The following is a 17,387-nucleotide window of genomic DNA, read 5'->3' on the forward strand; positions in this document are numbered from 1 at the left end:
GATTTTGTCCTCGTCGCGGCTTCTTCTTAGCCTTGCAGCACCCACCACAACTCTAATCGTGAAGAATCACTTCCACAGACGTGTAGAGGAGGTTGAGGCGATGAAAGCCCAATTGAAATCGTGTCTGATGGTGGCTAGAGGAGGAAGAATGATGCCGGCGAAGTGGAGAGGGCGAAACCGAGGTCGGGACCGAAGAGAGAGAAATATTTCCCTCTTTGGAAACTTTCCAATTTTCTGATATTTTTCCAGAAAAATCCTATATATACCAAAATGGAAACTTTTTCCAATGGCCATAACTTCTTCATACAAACTCCGATTTCCGAGTTCCACATGTTCACGAATTCGTATCGACGCGTTCTACGACTTTCGTGAAGGAAGTTTTATGAGAATCTTAAAGTATAAAAAGTCAACCTACGTAAAAATCACAACATATTCATACGATCTCTAAAAATTACGTATTGTATATCAAAATGATAGTATCGATGAGTAGATCGAAATCAGGAACAGAAACTATCCCTGAGGTGGCCGGAAACGGCTGGAAAACACCACAACAGTGGCGGCGCCACCGCCGGCCCAAAGTCAGAATTTGGCCAAAGTTATTCATCTCAACTCCAATTACAACTTTCATAACTACACCAACATCAAATTATAAACCAATCAATTTAATTTTACCTTAGAACAAATCGGGCCCATTGAAACCCTAGAATTTCAAAGCTTCGATTTGTCCTCCATAAGTGAAATCGTTCCAAGCTACATTGGGAAAAGCATCTACGTCCTCTGGGCTCCAAAAGCCCTCAAGAATCACCTGCAAAGGTAGTCGGAATCTCCAGTTCTAACGAAGGTGATTTTGTCCTCGTCGCGGCTTCTTCTTAGCCTTGCAGCGCCCACCACAACTCTAATTGTGAAGAATCACTTCCACAAACGTGTAGAGGAGGTTGAGGCGATGAAAGCCCAATTGAAATCGTGTCCGATGGTGGCCAGAGGAGGAAGAACGATGCCGGCGAAGTGGAGAGGGCGAAACCGAGGTCGGGACCGAAGAGAGAGAAATATTTCCCTTTTTGGAAACTTTCCAATTTTCTGATATTTTTCCAGAAAAATCCTATATATACCAAAATGGAAACTTTTTCCAATGGCCATAACTTCTTCATACAAACTCCGATTTCCGAGTTCCACATGTTCACGAACTCGTATCGACGCGTTCTACGACTTTCGTGAAGGAAGTTTTATGAGAATCTTAAAGTATAAAAAGTCAACCTACGTGCCCCCCCTCCCCACCCAAATCCACACTTTTCGAATAAAAATTCATCCAAAACATCAGCTCCATCCACGAGCCACAAAACCATCCGATAATCACTAAATTTAATTCCGAAAATCCTCGAAAAATAAATACGAATTTCCGGGGCATCACAAGGTATCATCGATAAGATAGATGATAAGTTCAGGTACCATTTGTGATAATTACCCTAAGCTGATTGATGCACTAATATTCCGTCAATATGGTGCTCAAGTTTTAATCTGAGATAAAACCATGTCTTCTCAAGATCTTTTGTCTCAAATTTAGATTTCAAATACGTAGCGGTTTCCTTTAACTCATTTAGAGTCTCAATTAGGTTCATGTCATCGACATATACCACAACAATTACAAATCCGAAACTTGTCCTCTTAATGAAAACCCATGGGCATAATCCATTGTTGACATATCCCTTCCTAATCAAGTAGCCACTTGGATGGTTATACCACATCCGTCCGGATTGTTTCAATCCATATTGTGAGCATCTCAATCTTATTGCAAATGTGCTCCATGGTTTAGAGCCACTTGATTTGGGTAATTAAAGTCCATCAGGAAGCTTCATGTATATCTCTAAATCTAGATCCTATAGAGATATGTTGTAACTACATCCATAAGATGCATATCAAGTTTTTCAGAAGTTACCAAACTGACAAGGTAGCGGAACGTTATAACGTCCATTACGGGAAAATATGTCTCCTCGTAATCAATGCCGGTGTTGTGAGAAGCCTTGGGTCACGAGGCGAGATTTATATCTTATAACCTCATTTTTGTCATTACGCTTTCTAACAAAGACTCATATATATCCAACATGCTTTACATTTGGGGGTATAGGCGTAACTGGCCCGAATACATTTCTCTTTATTAGTGAATCCAATATAGCCTGGATCGCTTCTTTCCATTTAGGCCAATCTGCTCTTCATTAGCATTCTTCAATGGAGCGAAGTTCGATATCATCATGTTCTATAATTCCTTGTGCAAGAGTGTATGCAAATGCATCATCAAGGATAATAGAATTTCTCTTCTACATCTCATGTACACTAGTGTAATTCATGGAGATCTCTCTATTCTTCGGATTTGGTTCAGACATTGAGGTGTGCTCCAACGGTGTCTCGTGGACATAACCATAATTCGGAATACTCTCATGAAATGAATTTTCAGTGTCGATGATTAATGGATTTAGCTGTGCCAAACTCGCTTGCTTCCTAAGCTAAGAATCAATCGAATCTAAGCTCCTCCTGAGCTTCTTTGCGGAAGCCACGGCCTGAACCATATCTCCACCAGCAATAAGGGTGGTGGCACTGTGCCCAAGTCTTTTTAGGTCGACGTCGTGTCCTCTCGTGGGGACATCAATCCTTGCAGGCATGTTTGCACCAGGTATATGTCACTTTAGCGATATCAAAAAATGCATCAGGCATCGATTCTGGTACGTTCTGAAGATCGAGTATTCTCCGCACTTCAATGTCGAACTGTTCGGTTTGGGGATCAAGATGAGACAAACTGGGGACAGACCATGATAATTCATGTCGTTCTCGTTGAACATTTGTGTTCTTATCTCCCCCTAATGGTAAAAAGACTGTCTCATCAAAGTGAGAATCCGCAAATTTAGCAGTAAAGAGATCGCCTGTCAAGAGTTCTATATGTTGGAGAGTCATATTCACAAAAACTGCATAAGTGCAAGACATTAGGCTCGTACCTAGTCACTATTTGTGACGCAAAAAATGGTTGAGTGGTGGTAGATCTTAGACGAATAAGTATGGCTGCATGCAATATTGTATCGCCCCAAGCGAAAATAGGGAGATTGGTGCTCATAACCATATGCCCGAGAAACCATTTGAAGCCTTTTAATGGTAGCTTCAATGAGACCATTTTGGGTGTGAACATGGGGAATCAGATATCCAATATCAATTCCAATGGACATTGCAATAATCATCAAAAGTTTTCAATGTAAACTCTCCAGCATTGTCAAGATGTATTAACTTAAGGGTTCCCCTTTAGCGCCTTAAGGTATCAGTACCTTAATAATTCATAATTGCATCTGGGCCGTCCATTTTACACTGATAAACTGGACAGACGCGCATCTAGCTTCACTTGTCCATTTTACACTGCTAAATTGGACAGATGCACATCTGCACTGATAGGACCCGCCCCAGATTTCACCTTGAAATCCGAAGTGACCCTGCGGGGCCCACCTTAGAAGAAATTCTACCAAAAATTTGGCGGAACTTCCCCTAAAATGGGTTACCCAAACCTGTAGAAAACATTTACACTCCTCAATCAATTCATCCTTATGCTCCTAGAGCCACCCTGCTCCCCAAATCAACATCAGTCTCCAATTCACAAAACACACATCTCAACTCGAATAGCATAAATCTCATAGGAAATCAGAGCAATTCTAACAGAAAGGTATAAGAGGAAAACCTAATTCAACGACAGATGCGGAAGCCATGCTGTTGACTATGCCTCAACTCCGTGTATGCCCGACCTCGACCAATTCGCCTGCAAACTGGGCATTTGAAACCGAAGGGCCCAGGGGAAAGTACATAAAATACGTTAGCGTGAGTGGACAAAAATAAACAATTTTTAAACCAAGTGGATTTTATACTTTCCCACATTTATTTCCTTAAAAACCCTCGATTCATGCAACGATTTAGAAAACAAATCACGAGAAGCTCCGCTCAAGAAAAACCTACTAGACCGAGAGAAAAGATCGAAACTCCGATACTCAACAGGATAAGACCAGCCCCGCTGGTTACACGGAAATCAGATTAGGCCCTGCTAGTCGAGAAATGATAGGATATGGGGAAGAGATATCACCATACGGGCAATGGAGCCTCCAGGCTCTACCTACCCTCAATTGCCACTCACACATAGATTGTGCGAGGAGGAGAACTAATAACCTCAACTTCCACTCACACATAGATTGTGCGAGGAGGAGACCAAATAACCTCGACTGCCACCCACGTGAGGAGGAGAATAAATCACCTCTACTGCCACTCACCAACACAAAGTAGGTGAGGAGGAGAACAAGCTACCGCAACTGCCACTCACCAACACAAAGTCAGTGAGGAGGAGACCTAATAACATAACTCGCGTATGGTGAGGAAAAATCATCGAAAACCAGTAAATCCATGTAGCTTCCCCACATTTCTCACGAGATAGAAACCATGTATTCCACGACGTGACCCCGCACGCCAAGATTACTCTCAATCTCAAAATGGATAAGTGAGAAATAGGAATAAATCGACGGCGTGTCCCACACGCCCAGATATTCTCAAATCCGTAACCAAAACCGGAAATTAGTATAGGTAAATCCCATTTCCAAAAATCTCTCAAAATCTCCAAGAAGCCAACCAAATCCAAAATCCTTAATTAGGCATTCCCGATGCCAAAATTGAAAGTCAATAAACAATTGAGAATATCCAACTCCATTGAAACTCATCTTAAAAAATCTTCCAGGAGCTTAACTCGGTGATTAGGGATATGCTTAATTCCAGAAATTTACCTCGGAAATAAGGAATTCATCAAATAATATAATAAAACAAAACCAACCTTTGAAACTCATTATTGAAAGCAAATCCATGATATAATTCGAAATCAATTTCCAAAAATTAATTCATTTCCTCAAAAAGTAATATGAATAATCACTAGAGCATTATTTAAGAAAATAAATGCATGCATCGCTATTTAAAACAAAAGTCCACTCACAGTACTATTCCGACGATCACGCATTCGAGTTCCTTCATCGAGCAATAGCTCGGTACGTCGTTCTGTATACAATTATATTCCGTGAATAATTCTTCAATAATTTAATACGGTTCCTAAAATCAATTCCTCATAATTTCACCTCCCAATTCTCCTCGGATTTAGCCCAAATTATACCACTAATACCAATTCGTTAATTTAAAGGTTCCAAGGCAGAACCGAGAGATATCCGATGGTCGGATTCTCGTAATTCGATAATCGAAACCCTAAACTTCAAAATTCATAATTAATTCCAAGCTTCTCCAAAAATTACCAAACTTCACATACAAGCTCTACGCAATTTATAGGATTTAATGGGCTAAAAACTGGAATTAAAACACTGCCCTACACGCCTCCACGCGCCACCCACAGTGGCGGCGCGTGGGGCTCACGCGCCGGTGGCCACCACCTCCAATGGTCACCAAATTTTGACCACAGCACCTACTCAACACACTGATCATTTTTCTCAACTACAACACATCCCAATTTTACCTTTAAACAGTCGAATTCGGCCGGTGAAGAAAAACCCAGAAAACTCCAAGAACCCTAGAAATCGCAAATCGTTAATTCGACCTAGAAATCGCAAATCGTTAATTGAAATGAAAGACCTTAGGGGAAATGATCTATGTCAAAAACCGAACCTTCGATGCTAATTTGGTGGCCGGAATCGCCGGAAATCGACTGAAATCCCGATCTGCTACAGTAACCTTCACAGCTCCAAATCGAGCTCTTTCGGCCAAATCGCTGTACAACACCACCACAGACGTGACAAGGGTGAAGAGGCAAGCCAGCTAATGCCCGGATTCCGTCGTGGGGTGGCCGGAGGAGGAAGAAATCGGAGGAGAAAGAATCGGGCCGAAGAGGAAGAAAAGGTCGGGGGAGAGGAGAGAGAAAAGGCCGGTAGGTTTCCAAAAATGGAAACTTACCACAGTAAATTGGCTATTTATAGAAACTTACTACATGAACAGTAATTTTAGTATTTCTCTTATAACTTTCGCATACAAACTCCGATTTTTACGTACCACATATCCATGCGCTCGGTTTAACGTCCTCTACAACTTTCATGAAGGAAGTTTTCTCAAATTTTGACCCGAACAAAAAGTCAACTTTTAGGGCCATTAAAAGTACTCAAACGACAGTAAAAGTGAAAATAACGGTCGTTTACCGTCCAACTAACTTGTAAACTGCTAATTTAAGATACGGGACGTTACATGCACCCTCAGATGCGTGTTCATCGCATGTGATCGCCGGGTAACCTCTTATAACAAGTTTCAACAATGCGATTTCAAAATTTTGAAATCAAACACTGTTCTTTCTTCTGGGCATCGCAAACACTGTTCCTTGACCGCCAAGGACCTTGAAACCATTCCAAGCTAGGGTTTTTGAGATGGCTCAGTTGTAAATTTATGTTCTTTGATGAGAAATAGTCAGATTTGATTGTGGGTTTTAGTAGTGTGGATTGACAATATGCAATGTGCAGTCAGTTGACATGTGTGGTGAGTTGAAGTTTGATTCTGCGGCCCAATAGAATAAACGGGAATATGATTAATATGTGGCTTTGCAGCCAAAGGCAATACATATCAAGACGATATAATAAAAGTTTACAGGCCAACAATGGCTTTACACAATAAGAAAATACAATATTTGATTTGAGGTCTTCACACTACACCAAAAAATGAATCAGCCGTCTGATGGGTGAATCAGACAATAGGACATAACTGTCGTCTGAGGAAATTTTGCACAACAGCAACGACTTACATAACTATTGTCTGAACACTAGAAAGAACAACAACGATGAGTAGCTTAACTCTTGTGCAAATCAATTTCAGACAACAGCTGCTAGAAGAGAGAAACTTGTGAAGAACAATAAGAAAACATTGGCTTGTAAATAAACTGTTGTCTGAATGAAGGTTGTACATCATCTGACTAGTTGTTTTCTATGGACTGGATTTAAACAAGACAACAAAAAACTGAAGAAAGCATTGTCTGTTTGTATTTGATACTGCATGTTTCTGAAAAAAACTGTTGTTTGAGTTTTTATTGGACAATGGTTCCGATGTAAAGTCTTATTGTGCTGTAATGGCTCCAACAACAGTTTATGCTATCCATTTAGTTGTGTTAGCTCCCTTGGACAATTGTTTTTACTCAGTTGAGAGTGGTATGAAAGTGACTCTAATATTTTACTAAAAGCAACTTTCATAATAAATTCCAATAGATCCAACAAAGGCAATTTCATAAAGCATTAATCCATTTCATTAGCTTAACAGGCTCTCTAATTTCATAAGGTTTACATGATGATAAATAATAATACAACTTGCTGGGTGTTCCAAGCTTGATCTCCCAATGACTGCACATTGCCTTTCATTTCCACCATCTCAGTTCAAAGCCTTGAGCAGTTTGATACAAAATTTCCCATAAGTGGTTGATCTGTAAACGATAGCAAAGATGTTGCAATTAAAGACTAATGATAAAGGAGAATCCATATACCAGCTGCAAGTATATTTTAGGCAAGTATTTCCAACATTTTGTCAGCAATCAAGGAGAATGCATATGCCAAACAACGTTATTCAGCTTCAATTCATTACTACTAAAATACATTCACTTTTAATATCTACTTACCATTTCTTGATTTCATTGATTTACTCTGATGCATTGCATGCATAGCAAGACCAATATTTCCAATTTCAGCTATCAGCGGACAAAGTCTGTGACAATTGTCCATTGCTTGCACTTCTTCTTCACCTTTACAATTCTCACCATCATGCTCTTCTAATAATCTCTTTGCTCTTCTGGACCGCATATCAAGTGCCATAACTACATCGAAAACCAGTAGACATAAAGTTATGTTCAATTTCAGAAAACAAACAGAGCGGACACAATAAATCAGATAGTCTTTTATACAACCATACCTGAATTTGAAAGATTACAAAAATTTGAGTGCACACTGTTCCAGAACTCTGTGAAATCAAATATCATCATCAAAATCTCAACTTCATAAAAAAACAGAGTTCAATTGGAACAACAAACAAAACAAAAGAATGTTCATAAACAAAATTAATCAATATCCAAACATTTACTGCATAGCAATTCATTTCCTGCAAATCACTGCATAACTCTACGTCAATTAAGCTAAATAAAAGTAATCTTAAGGGTTGACTAATCAGTTTTCAATTTTTACAAAAGCTGATATATAAAAAAGCTGGCACATTTATACTCCTCAATTATCTAGTAAACATGCTACTAGCTCAAATCTTTCAGTACATATGTTTGCTTTCACCTGAGTTACTGATTTGTTGACAAAATTCAATTGTATGCCAATAACTAATTTGGCATATGTAAATAGCTAATTTGGCATCTCATTAAGTTGTTTCATTAGTACATGAAATCAATTCTACTGAAAGGGCATATCTAAATTTTCTTTTGTCACCTCAAAGAAGAGCAGAAACAATCAAAGCACTCATCTTCAAATCAAAATCAATATATGCGGGGATATCTAAATTTTCTTTTCACCTTAAAGAAGAGCAGAAACAATCAAAGCACTCATCGTCAAATCAAAATCAATACATGTGAATCTATCTATGAGTGTGCATTGACCACCCCATGACTGCCTCTATAGAACTAAATAGAAGGAAAATTCAGTATAAGAAAAAAGGCAATCAAATAAAATAAGCCTTCAATGAAACTACATGATCATATTTTTACAATTACATCTCAGACCAAGACACACCAACATAGCTAGACCACTTGCAGAATCCATACATTTGTCACTATTTAGTCAAAACCAATCATCCAACGCAGACCCCTAAAATCTTCCAACTCAAGAAATCAAAAATACTCTAAAAGCAGAAAACTCAAAACACCCAATAATCTAAAAAGCAGTACTAATCTGCATAGTGCCCAACACAAATCACCACTCTTTATCAGTACCAAGAACTAAATGTTCAGAAAAGAACCAATCTTTAACTCCACAGACAAATTTTTTTACCTGAAATAAAATCTAAGATAATGAACATGCCAATTAAGTTTCTCATCTTGCAACTTTAGAAGCTCACTTACCTGTGACACACAGGAGACCAAGTTATTGTTCGCTTTTTTGTCGTCGTTGCTAACTGACTTGGACTTTTGAGATAGAGGTGAAGCTGCACAAAAGTAGCCTTCAAAATAAAATTGCTTATATCACATATGAATATATATATATATATATATATATATTTCTTTTCATATGAGACAAAGCATCAGAAGTGTTCTTTGGAATAACTCAAATAAGGCAAAGCCTTCATTCCCAGTGAATAATTCAATAGCAGATGTGTATTAATAGAGTAGCAAATAGATGATAAAAGAGGTCCTGAACATATACCTCTAAGGCGTAAGCAAGTTAATTCTCATCAATGATAAAAGCCAATGCCTCGGAGTTCTCATCTAGTGAAGCAAGCAATGCTTTTGCCTTACTTATTTGATGGAGAACATTGTTCTTCTATCACTAAATAATCATCACAAATATCAGTAAAACATCAAACAGTCCCTAATGTAGAGATAAGTGTGTGTTAAAAAGAAAAAGAAAAAACATGTACGAATTTTCTTTGGCAGAAGAGGGTAGCTTGGAGTTCAAAGCTCACAATTAGATAGGCGATGCTCTTTAATTCCAAAGGCACTTTCCTATCAGGCCTATCCCTTTCTCGATTTTGACGCTCTCTATCTCTAAACACATCATCCATATGCAGAACTAACCAAATTAGTTAAAACACTGCACAAAAGTTTAATTATAAACTATAGTGAAGTTAGGAGTTTGTCAATTTATACAATGAACCATTTGTCAATTCTGTCAAACACTTAAACAACAAATAATATGTTCTGGGGCTTTGAATGCAACTATGATTTCAAAGCAACTACTGATACACAATTACACACACACAGAGATAGAAATAACAACTATGAAGAAAACTGGAAAAAGCATAAATTATCGCCGCTTTAGAGCTCTGGCATTGCAGAAAAGATATGAGACAAAGGTAGTAAAATAATGGTCCTGTGGGATGCAAATCATGCAATTCGAACCAAGCTTGAAGAAAGCCAAACCAAGCAAGTTACCTAGAAATTCGAAATCGAACCCAGCTTGAAGAATCTGAAATCAAAAACTGAAATCGAAGTATCGAACCCAGAATTCTGCTTGAGCTTTGAGGACATCTGCTTTGCTACTTGAGTTCGAGGCGATTGAAGAATTGAAGACTGAAAATTGAAAACCCAGAAAGTATTCAAAGTAAGAAACCGATCGATTGATGGATTGAAGAGTGAAAAACAAAAACCCATAAACTCAAACTTTTCCATTGAAGACCCACAGGACCTCCAAATTCAGGAAAAAATGCAAATAAGAATTCATAATCTTTAGAACTGAAGCTTCGATTTTGACAAAAAGGAGAGTTCAAAGCTTACTGAATCAAAGCGGTGGTAGAGGTGTTGCGAGATGGCGGCTGGAAATCGACGAAGGTAAGGGAGCAGCAGCATCGTGGATTGGAGGGTCGCGTGCACAGGCAGGAGTCGGTGCTGGGCTTGGGTTTTGATCATATTGAGGTGTTGGTTAGATTGGTGGTGGCGGTGTCGTGAATTGATGGCCAGAAATGGTGGTCTCCAGCGATGGCAGGGAGAAATGGAAGGGAGAGATAACAAAAAATTGGGTGTGCGGCCGAGGAAGAGAGAGAGTGTGTGTTGTATTTCTAGGGTTAGTCGACATCAAAGTAAAATTTTGTCGAACTAATGGAGGGAAAAAATGAAAATGAAAATTTTGGCCAAGTGTTGAGTATAACTAGGGCGCGCAAACCATTTGAACCCTAAAACTCAGACAACATCAATTTCAGTACATTGTCTGAAACATAGTGGCATAATAGACAACTAAAAAACTGTTGTGTGAATCAAAACAATCAGACGACATCTTTTTCAACCATTGTATTAATGGTAATTGCACAACAGAGAAGTAATAACTGTTGTGTGACTGAAAATAATCAGACAACAGCAAAAATCAACCATTGTATAAATGAACTTTGGACAACATCACATAATAACTATTGTCTGAATGAATTAATTCAGACAACATCAAAAAAATCAACCATTGTCTGAAATGCTACTGCACAAGAGCCAACAAAAAACTGTTGTCTAATTCGAAAACTTAGACGACATAATATTTCTTGCTGTCGTCTGATTAAATCAGACGACAGTTAAAATGTTTGCTGTCGTCTGATATGTGTTGTCTGATTCCGAAATTGGTGTAGTGTCATGTGAACTTTTGATTCAGTCTTGGTTGCTTGGCCGTAGAGATATTGGAGTCAGATGGTAGCTTCATGTCTTCATGCCCTCACGCCCAGAATAACACATTAGAACGAGCTTTCCAGGCTCTAAAGCATATCCCAGGCATGAGATTTCGCTATAAAGCCTAAGTGTTTATAAGATGAGAGCTATCTCGTATGGAGGAGATTTTAGAAGGAGGAGGCTGTTGTTTCTTATGTTCTTCTGCTTCTCAAATGGGTCTATTTATAGGGCCAGGTACAAGTGAATTCAGAAGAAGTCAAGGTCAGCTGGGAGTCGTGGAGGCAAGTAAAGGACAATAAATCAAATTTGGACTTTTGGTTATCTCAATAATAAATTTTTTGTAGGTTATCTCTCTGAGATAATGGCATTAACCACCTCCTTAATTGCTACCATTAAGCTCGACCTCTCAACCAACCGGTCATGCACGAGACCACATGCATTTGGCCCTAGGAATAGACCCATTTGGGAAGTAGAAGAGAATCAAAACCAAAAGCAACAATGGTTTTCTTATCTTTGTTGATGATCCTTCTCCTTCTAAAATCTCCCCCATATGAAATAGGCTTCAACCTCTAAACACTAGGCTTTGTAGTGAAATCTCATGCGTGGGATAAACGGTAAAAAAAGAGACCTCCTCAATATATTTTCTAGTCTCCATCTATATCGCTCGTATCTTCATGCTCTGCATGTTACTTGGAAGGGAGGTTTTGTCGTCCTTGATGCAGATACACCTTCTCAATTCATTTGCATGGGTACAACTTCCCTGTAAGGTTATTCGTATAGTCTATGAATTTTCACAAAAAAAAATTTCTGCTGTTCTTCGAGCTACTTTGCTTACTTGATTACATCTTTGGGATGATCCGTTTCACAATGAATATCCTGAACTTGAAGTTGTTGCACTTATAGTTACTTTTTCCCTAATGATTATGCTATGAAGCCTATACCTAAGGCAACAATCAGATTACTTTGCTAGTTTTCGTCTTCTGGTTTACATTTACATTTATATTTATATTATTCCTTCAAGCATATACCTGAGGAATATAAAAAATGCATTATGTGTATTCAATATGTGGCTTTGCTGCCAAAGGCAATACATATCAACAATATATAATAAAAGTTTACAGGCCAACAGTGGCTTCACACAATAAGAAAATACAGTATCTTGATCTGAGGTGATCTGAGGTCTTCATGTGGACTTTTGATTCAGTCTTGGTTGCTTGGCGGCCAAGATGTTGTATTCCAACGCTTCCTCATCCCCCCTTGGAATATATCTTGATCTAAGGTCTTCATGTATCTCTGCTTCTCATCAGAAGTCAGTGGCGGACGCAGAATTTTTTCTACAAAGGGGCGAACAAAAAAATTGAAAGATAACAAAACAAAACTTCTATGTGAGACAAAGCTTCAATCTGTATATTTCCTAGCAAATAAAAAGATAGGATTTGTCTCGGTTTATGCACCTTGTGTGCCTTGTTTGCTCTAGGTAGGCGGCGAGTTCCTTGCTTGGTCAAATGGTCGCTACCTCCTAGTGGCAGGGTGAAACTAAGTACCGCTGGATGTATACTCCAGTGGCAACATAGTGGGAAAGCTGTGCTATTTGTAATGATGCTTCTCCATGGTAGAGTTATCTTTCCGGTATGTCACCACAATTGTGAAGCGAATAGAGTAGCCAGTAGTGCACTCTTCGCTGGTTGGTGCTTGTTAGAATACATTGTTTTAGTTGAGGCTCTTGTTATTACTTCATGAAGTTTTCTTGATGCACATTGTAATCTGGGGTATAGGCACCAAGTCCAACCACCCCCCCCCCCCCCCCCCCGCCAATGTATTTTGCAGTTTTTTTGCAATCAGTTATAAGAAAACATTCAATAAACTTCCCTAGAAAAACAATCAAGCAAAATAAACTAGAAAATCTATAGAGATGTGGCTTACTCTTTTTTACCTAAATCTATAGAAATGACAAAGTAGAAGTTTCTTGTAATTAGGTAATTGGGTTACGGGCTTACTATTTTGGTTAAGTGGTGGGGGTTGCAGTTTTTTTTTTTTTTTACTAGGGTCAAGATAAATGTGTATAGTGTATGAGACTATGAGTCTAGGAACAAAACAAAGAAATAGCATCAAGATGAAGCCTTATTTAACAAAAATAAAAACTTCATTGGCTGTATGGTGTATGAGTCTAAAAGCCAAATAAAGAAATAACATCAAGATGAAACCTTATTTAACAAAAAATAAAAATACCTTGCTTGATTCTGTTTTTGGTTTTGTTCTCAATCAATTCATGTGGTTCTCAAAGACCCACTTTTTGATGTTGTTCATGAAGCTTCAAAAGCTAGAGTTCTTGAAGTTGAACCTAGAAAAAGTAGGTAGTTAGCTTGATTTCTTGTACTATTGTTTAGTGCAAGTGTGTTTTATGAAGTAGTGTTGCTCTATCTCTATGATTTCTACTCCAAGTTTTTATCTTTGTTTGATTGGACTGCAAGGTTTAGTTTAGTTTTTGTTTTTGGTGTGACATAATTGAAGCTTTTTCATGAGTTGGTTCTTGATTTATTGTACTGGTTTTGAGAGAAAGTTAAAGTTGGACTTACTTGAACTGACTTAGGCCTCATTTGGGATTGCTTCGCTTTTAAGAAAATCATCTTTTGTTTAAAATCTTAGATTTTATTGTATTTGGTAAATAAATAAAAATCAACTTTAATTGAAGGGAAAATTTCGCAAACAGTACACCAAGTAAAGGCTACTAATAATTCTTATACACAAAGTTTCAAACCAAACATTTCGGTACACGAAATCTGAAACTCGACCCACTATCAGTACACGACGTCAATTTTTGACACCAAAATGTCCATTATGCCCTCAGTTCTTTTTTTTTTTTAATAATTTTTTTTTCTGTTATTTTTTTTTCGTTTTTATGTCTTTCTTCTTCCTTCTTCCAGGCTCACTCCCTCACTCGATCTTTCGCCGTCGGGGACAACTCTGTTCCCGGCAAGGCCTTCAGCTCCGGGACCACAATCTGGCTGAGCGGGGCCCTCGACCTTCAGTTCAACAAGTGCGAGAGAGCCAAAGAGGCTTAAATCCACGGGATCGAGACCTTGATCTGCATCCCAACTTCCGACGGTGTTCTTGAAATGGGTTCCTCCGGTTTGATCAGAGAGAACTGGGGGTTGATCCAGCAAACCAAGTCGTTGTTCAGGTCGGATCAGCCCAACCCGGAAACAAGACCGCTCGAGTTCATCAACCGGAACTTCTCCATTTTTGACATCGGCATCATTGCCAGTGTGCAAGAAGAGGATCACAGCTCGTACAATGACGACAAGAAACATGTTTTTGGTTCTAGCAAGAAGAAGAATGGAGCTCCGACCCCAAACCTGGACTTCGCAGATTCCGACTGCTAGATGAAAAGAGCGCCGAAGAAACGGGGCCGGAAACCCGGGCTGGGCCGAGACACGCCGCTCAACCACGTGGAGGAGGAGCGGCAACGGCGGGAGAAGCTCACCTCGCAAGGGCGGCGTTAGAAGCGAGGGAGTGAGCGCAGAGGTGAGGAAGGCGGCGTTGGAAGCGAAGGAGTGAGCTCGGAAGAAGGAAGAAGAAAGAGATAAAAACGAAGGAAAAAAAAATAATAGAAAAAAAAATTATTAAAAAAAAAAAGAATTGAGGGCATAATGGACATTTTGGTGTCAAAAATTGACATCGTGTACTGATAGTGGGTCGAGTTTCAGATTTCGTGTACCGAAATGTTTGGTTTGAAACTTTGTATATAAAAATTATTAGTGGCATTTACTTGGTGTACTGTTTGCGAAATTTTCCCTTAATTGAAAGTTATAAGTCACTGACAGCAGATTTTAGAAGCAATCTAGAGGTTGCTTTTAAAAGCTGTTGTGGATCAAAACAAGTTATGAAGTTGTTCTATGTACTGATAGTACTTTTAAAAATATTATTTACCAAACACAAAACTATTTTAATTCACAGCTGCGTAGTCTCACAACACAACAGTAATAGTTTTTTTTTTTTTTTTTTTTTAAAGTCACAGCAATCCCAAAACTAGCCCTTCATGAACTTTCTCAACTACTTGGGATTCCCTAATTACCATTGTTATATATGAGTTTTTTTTTTTTTTTTTTTTTTTTTTTTTTTTTTAAGTCACAGCAATCCCAAAACTAGCCCTTCATGAACTTTCTCAACTACTTGGGATTCCCTAATTACCATTGTTATATATGATAATAGCTTTTCCTTATTATCTTTGTATTTTTCCCTGTCAAATTGGCAAAAACCAACGTAAAGATTTTGATTTTGTCCAAATTTTGATAAACAAACGTCACCATGTTCAATTGTCCTTACAAATGTTTATGCCCCCACTTCCATAGGTATTTTTTTTTTTTTTTTTTTTTTTTTTTTTTTTGAGAAAGAGGGATGGCTACTATTACAATAAACAAATTACAGGGTAGATTTTGCTATCCAGCTCCACTATACATAATTTAAGATGATAATGATACAGCTAAACAGGTATACAATAGAGAATCAGAAGTGGGATTTTAGTCTCTGAACTGAAATCAAAATAAATTGAGTTAAAAGGAAGGTAAAAACAAAAGTCTTCATTCATCTTTTTAAGGAGGCTTTCTTGTGCTTTCCATGCCTCTCCTTTAATTTCTCAACTTTTCCATTTCCGTCGAGCTATTTGCTAACAGATCCCTATTGAGCACTGCACATCTGGGATTTGATCTTGAACCCAAATTTCTTCGATCTATTTCCCCACTTCTTGATCTCCTGTCTCATGTTGGAACACTCCTTCTCAAGCTCGGATACACGCATTCTCATACCATCCATCCCGGCCTTCAAAACCTGATTCTTCTTCACAGTGGTCTCCCAACCTCTTCCCTCATTAGACCCCAAAAAGCCAGAGAACCCATTTCTTAACTGCCTTGATCCATCAAGATTGTTTGAAACCAGAAAGCAGCTGGCAATTAAAGACCTAAGTTGAAACTGCTCAAAGAAGAGAACATGAACATGTTAGAATCAAATATGGACTTGTCACACATTAACATTAAGTATAATGATAATTAGCTAAATGTCAAATCTAGTTTAATATGGACACAAACTCAAATCAATACTTGTAACTTAATGAAAGAGTGTATCAATTCATTAAGGTATACTACACCAAAATCCTCATCACACTACACTTTTTAGACAACGAAAAAAAAAAATTCCGTTGTGTGTTGACGAAAACAGCTTCACACAACACGTTTAATGAGATTTAGTTGTATAAGGAGGTCAAAAATCAATTTTTTTTGGGTGCAAGATTATTGTACAACAGTTATAAGGTTTTGTCTGTTGTCTGAATGAAAATTTTTTTTTCCTCTCACCTTGCTCAAATTTGGGTCGAAATTTTGACTGACCTTATACAACAGTATAGTTGTATCTGTTGTATGAGATTAAGTTGCAAAATAACATACAATACATTTTTTGTTTCCGTTGTGCAAGTTTGGAAGAAAATCAGATGTACTCCAAAATGAGAGTGATTAGCCCCAAAAAGACCAATTTTTGGGTGAAATGCTAGTACACGGTTGTAAGCTCTTACAACGGAATGACATATTTTTGTTGTGTGAATGCGAGATGGTAATCCTAGGCGGGAGAAGTGAGTTTGTATGTGATTAGCACTAGGCGGGAGATTTGCTTGTTAGGTCCCTAAGTTTCAAGTATAGACCATGAGACAACCAAAATTCATTTATGTGTTGTCTGAATTGATTATACAAAGTCAAAAACTAAACTTAATGCGCTTTTGTCTACCACACTGTCTCCCACTTAGCTAGTCTTCGGGAAAAGCCGTAAAACCTATCTTCTTCTAGCTTCTGAAAGCGGAACCTGTCTTCTTCTCTTAAAGAATCAAACTCATCTTCTTCTCGAAACCCATCTTCTTCTAGATACATATATTTCAGCCAAAAAAACTTCCACACTCCCTCTCTCTCTCTCTGATTTCACTCCCCTCTCTGCGGTTCTTTGAGTCGTAAACCCTAACCCCTCTTTTCTTCGATTTTTGAATTTGAAGAGGCGTGTAATTCTCCTCTCTCTGCTA

The 17,387-nt window shown here is 38.3% G+C and overlaps 1 long non-coding RNA gene and 1 pseudogene across 1 annotated transcript; both read right to left on the reverse strand.

Moving 5' to 3' along the window:
* Positions 1-7,694: 7,694 nt before the first annotated feature.
* Positions 7,695-9,199, reverse strand: LOC112191536. The gene is made up of 3 exons (XR_002932996.2): positions 9,089-9,199; positions 7,942-7,989; positions 7,695-7,846 (listed from the first exon to the last, which is right to left on the reverse strand). It is a non-coding gene; the product is annotated as an uncharacterized LOC112191536 (long non-coding RNA).
* A 6,714-nt stretch (positions 9,200-15,913) lies between these two features.
* The window catches only part of LOC112194448, a 54,411-nt pseudogene continuing 52,937 nt past the window's right edge, over positions 15,914-17,387 (reverse strand).

This window comes from Rosa chinensis, chromosome 3, assembly GCF_002994745.2.
Source record: "Rosa chinensis cultivar Old Blush chromosome 3, RchiOBHm-V2, whole genome shotgun sequence".
Classification (NCBI taxonomy): domain Eukaryota; kingdom Viridiplantae; phylum Streptophyta; class Magnoliopsida; order Rosales; family Rosaceae; genus Rosa; species Rosa chinensis.